Below are 6,000 nucleotides of genomic sequence, written 5' to 3'. Positions count from 1 at the left end.
CCGATTTGTTCTTCAACTTGTCGAGTCTATGGCAATCATCATCGGACTCACCGAGTTGTTCCTCCAACTCGTCGAGTTCACGGCCATCTTCATGTGACTCGTTGTGTCAACCTTGCAACTCGTCGAGTCCATTCAGTCCTTTCTCCATACAGACCTATTTTTGAGCCATGTAGCAGCTCCAAATCATAGATCCAAGCTTCTAGGGCATGCTTTTCACGTAAAGTTGCAAACATTACGTGCATGCATAGCTACAAAGGTTCTAAATGCCAAATCTAAGCTCTTAATGGGGTCTCATGCCCAAGGAGGACTTCATTCACGTCCAATACAACAACTTTATCATTCTAAAACTTAAGGAGGGTCCAGCTCTAAAGTTACAACTTCAGATCTAGCCTATAGCCCACCTTATCAACCTCAAAATCCATAAAAACCCTCAAAAACTCAACAACAGGAAAAAGGGAAGTAAGGATGGCAACTTGATACCTCCAAAGGATGCTAGATGAGGTAAATTCTGCTTCCCACACCTTCCTTGCTTCAATTCCTTTGCACTTCTAACTTTTCTCTTCTATCCAACCTTCTTTCCAAGCTTAAGACACACCAAAATGGAATACCACATGAATTAGGGTTTTAAGGAGCTCTCAAACACTACAAAGAGGCCAAAGGAAGCTGAGGCTCCTTCAAATTGGGGTGCAAACCCCAGGCTTTAGGGTTCCATCTGCCAGCCCCTACTCGCCGATTCCCAATATGGACTCGTCGAGTAGGTCACTTAACACGCGATCCCACCCCGCTGCTACTCGACGAGTAGGGAAACCAACTCGTCGAGTAGAGCTTAACCCAATAAATCCTATTTAAACAATACCTAATAATCGGGGCGTTATATGATTAGATACATATAATCACATGTGATTATATACGTTTAATCACATATGATATATGTGGGCAATATTTATCTTTGTGTTCTCGATTCAATAGTTATTTATCGTGTATATAATCATATGTGATTTTATGTATCTAATCACATATGATTTATATAGACATCATTATTTTTGTCCATATAAATCATATATGATTAGATACATATAATCATATATAATCATATGTGATTTTATGTATCTAATCACATATGATTTATATAGACATCATTATTTTTGTCCATATAAAATATATATGATTAGATACATATAATCACATGTGATTATATGGTATTTAATCACATAAGATTACAGTTGATAAAGAACAATTACTTAATCGAGAATGTGAAAATGAATCTTATCCACATAAATCATATATGATTGGATACATATAACCACATGTGATTATATGTGTTTAATTAGATATGATTTATGTAGACAATATTTATTTTTGTGGTTTCGATTAGATAATTGATTTTGTGTATTTAGTCACATGTGATTATATGTATATAATCACATACGATTTGAGGTGGACAAGATTCATTTTTTCCTTCTCGATGCAATAGTTGTGCTCATGTACTTAATCACATACAATTATACATATAATCACATGTGATAAATTATATGAGAACAACTATTAAATCAACAAAGTAAAAATGGATTGTGTCGACATAAATCATATGTGATTAAATTCATATAATCACACGTGATTAGATTTATTTAATCACGTATGATTAATGTGGAAAAAGAAAAACTACTGAATCGAAACACGAAATGAATCTTGTGTACATAAATCATATGTGACTAAATGTAAAAGAACAACTATTTAAGGGTATTCTGAAAACGAAAATTTTCCATATAAATCATATTTGGTTAGATACATATAATCTCATGTAACTAAATACACAAGAAAAACAACTAAATCGAGAACGCGAAAATGAATATTTGCATATAAATTCTATGTGATTAGATACATATAATCACATGTGATTATATGTATTTAATCACATATAATATATGTAGACAATATTTATCTTTTTGTTCTCGATTCAATAGTTGTTCTCATGTATATAATCATATGTGATTATATGTATCTAATCACATATGATTTATATTGACATCATTTTTTTGTCCATATAAATCAGATGTGATTAGATACATATTCTCACATGAGATTATATGTATTTAATCACATATGATTTATATGGACAATATTCATTTTCGCGTTTTCGACTCAATAGTTGGTCTCATGTATTTAATCACATGTGATGATGTGATTATATATATTGAATCACATTTGATTTATGTATAATATATATATATATATATATATATATATATATATATATATATATATATATATATATATTTGCGTTCTTGATTTTGATAGTTACTCTCGTGTATATAATCACATGTGATTAAATGTATCTAATCACATATGATTTGTTAAACTCATTTTTAAGTTGTAGATTCAATAATTTTTATCATGTATATAATCACATGTGATTATTTGTATTTAACCATATATGATTTATGTGGTCAACTAACAACTTTTGCATCAAGAACACACAAATAAATCTTGCACACATAAATCATCTATCAATGGCTTTTATGAAAGTAATTTTATAATTATGGATTTTTAAGGTTGGTAACGAAATGGTTTTTTTGTCCTTTTTAAAGTTTAATTCAAGATTAGTTAATATATTTTAATTCTTATTAGAGTGGAAGAGGGTAGATTAAAAGTTACTTAATAGATCAAATTTCATTTTGGTAAATTGGTTTTATTTTAATTCAATGTCCCAAAGAATCTTAAAGTGCTTGTGGGTGTTTCACTTAACGAACACTCTAACATAGAATCCACTTTCAATTAGACTTTCTATTTATTTATTTATTTATTTATTATTATTTTTTTTTTGCTTCCTTTAACTATATCTGCAGTACATGCATGAGGTAGTAGAAATAGATAGAGATAACAAAAAGTAAAGTAAACATCTATTCACAAAAAACGTGTTTCTTATTCCATCATCCATTACCAGGTAACTTTTTTTGCTTGGCTTTCAAATTTTTATATATTTGTAAAGAGTGGCAGGCCTTCATCGTTTTAAATGTTTGGAGAATGCATTGTCTTGTACTTTACAAAAAGATAAAATTTCCAGGTCAGACAATCTGGCGAGAGTTTTAGAGCCCATGTATGCACTGTATCTTGGTCAATTAGATTTGGATATTAGGACAACATCCACCAAATAACAATATACTTTCATATCTTTCAGTATTATAGCAACATTAATGATTTCTTTCCTTTTTATGATTGATAAATAAATAAAACTTCGTTGTTGTTTCTTGCATTTAGCATTTATCATCTTATTTGTTAAAAAAAAAACCAATCAGTTATCTAACATGCATACTCATATAGAAAAAAAAAATCAACAAATGTTTTCATATATTACCAGGACTGAAAAAATGACCATTGAAGTTATTTGGACCAGGGGCTCATTCAGGTAATTTTCTTATTAATTATCAATTGTTTGTAATATTGTCTTTAATTTTTTAAGAAATAAATTTTCGGGATTTTGATTATTTCAGTGGATGTATTTGATCCCTAACCAGGTTGTTCAACAGAACATGAAATTGGTGCAATCCCATAATGGCGGAAAGTAGCTGTATGGAGAAGTTCATGGCAAAAAATTGAAGTCCGTTTATTATTTGATTTTTTCTCCGATCTCCATCTTTAGTCATTGGTTTCACCATATCTGCAAACAATTAAATATAATAGGTAAGTCATCTCAAAACATTTTACTTTTTGGGTTCTTTTTTAGGGTAAAATACACTAAATAACAACATACTATCAAGTATTTGTTTGTGATATGAAGACCCCTTCTGTATATATAATATGTTTTTATTAATATTATATTATGTTCTACCCTTTGGTATAGATTGGAAAAAAAAAAAAACAAACATAGCACCAACGTCGCGCATTATTCCCCTCTAGTTTTTATCATTTGATTTAATAACGAATAAATAAATAACAAAAATAATATACTTTTTTTTGAAGGATCATGTTTAATATATTTATGATTTAAAAACTTGAAAAAGTGAATGACATTCGATTATATATATATATATATATATATATATATATATATATATATATATATATATATATATATATATATATATATATTTGATCTGAAGATGAATAAATAAATAACAAAAATAATATACTTTTTCTTTTAAGGATAATATTTAATATATTTATGATTTAAAAACTTGAAAAAGTGGATGACATTTGATTTTAAATATATGTACTATTTTTATCATTTGATCTAAAGACGTATAGAAGGAAAAGCCCATTATATATTAACAAATTTAAGCCTACAAATTATTCCATATTTAAAACGATCATCATATTTAAGGCCCAGTTGCATATTATACTCTATATATAATTACTAATTTACAAGATACATTTGAACAGTTCTCGCATGTGATTGGTTGATTTTTTTTTTTTTTGGATTTTTTTGTTATTTACTGTTTTTATCTTTTATGGTGCGTGGGATAGTGATTACATATGTAGTAGTCTACTATCTAAGTGTTCCTAAAGCCAATAGCCAATAGCCAATAGAAATAGGATTAGTGCCCACCCCTACCGGTTCAATTTCTCACTCCTTCCCTATCTCTCATCCATTATCCATTAGTCACCGGGTTCCAATTCCACCCATTCTCTCAGTTAATATGACCGATCTTCCCAACCCAAGTGCAAGCTCTTCGTCCCAGGGTTCACCGCCTCACCAACTATCATCGACTGTTGTTTACTCATTGCAGCAACATAGATCAGACCACCGCATCGTGTACCTCCCGTAAATGTTCGCAGGACAACTTCTAACAGGTTCGTTCGTCTTCTCGCTCAATTGTAGATTAGGTTTAATCTCTGCCTGCTTTATTGTTCTTTGGTTCGAATTCTTCTCTCTCAATTTTGTAGATTAGGATTAATTTTTGGCTGCCTTCATTGTGTTTTTGGTAAGCTTCGGGATTCGATGCATATATATATATATATATATATATATATATATATATATATATATATATATATATATATATATATAAGGTGAGGTTTAATAGAGAACAATAATTAACTAATAAACTAAATAACCAATCTTTTTTTTAACTTTTAGAACTTATTTTTTTATTAAAAAAAAATTAAAAATACAGAAATTACTTTTTATCCTTTTCCAATGAGATCAAATTTGATTTTTTTTAACGTTAAATTCACAATGTGAATCTTTGAAAATTCACAATGTGAATCTAGATTCACACGATGAATCCGAAAATATTTTTCACACTCACAATGTTAATATATGAATTTAGATATTTTTAGATTTTCTTTTCGATAAAGAATAAGTTCTAGAAATTGAAAAAAAAAATTTGGTTCCTTTAAAAACTAATAATTATGGTTCTCAATTGAATTTATATATATATATATATATATATATATATATATATATATATATATATATATATATATACATATATATATATATATACATATATATATATATATACATATATATATATATATATATACATATATATATATATATATATGTGTGTGTGTGTGTGTCTATATATGTATATATATATATATATATATATATATATATACATGGTTGTAGAACTCGCTACTCGGTAACTACTCGGCTGACTACCGAGTAGCGAGTACTTAGGAGTATTCGGATTCGGTAATTCATATAGAAATATTTTTAGGAAATTTATATATGTCAAAAAACATAAGTTAAAACCATAAGTTGAATGAAATATATAACACAATTAGATACATGAAAATACACAAAAACTAAAAAAACACACACCATGGTCCCACTTCATGAATAATTATTGAAAATTTAAGATATACATATATATATATATATATATATATATATATATATATATATATATATATATATAGTAATAATCACATGTGTGTGTTAAATAATAAATGATTAAGTATACTATACATATTAATCATCGAGTTGGCCAAATTTTACAACCGTGTTCACTTCAACAAGGGGCCGATCGGGGAGTACTCGGATTTTGTAAC

This window comes from Lactuca saligna, chromosome 9 (genome assembly GCF_052625555.1).
Source record: "Lactuca saligna cultivar CGN05327 chromosome 9, ASM5262555v1, whole genome shotgun sequence".
Classification (NCBI taxonomy): Eukaryota; Viridiplantae; Streptophyta; class Magnoliopsida; order Asterales; family Asteraceae; genus Lactuca; species Lactuca saligna.
The sequence above is the reverse complement of the archived record's forward strand: the minus strand, read 5'-3'. Positions refer to the sequence as shown.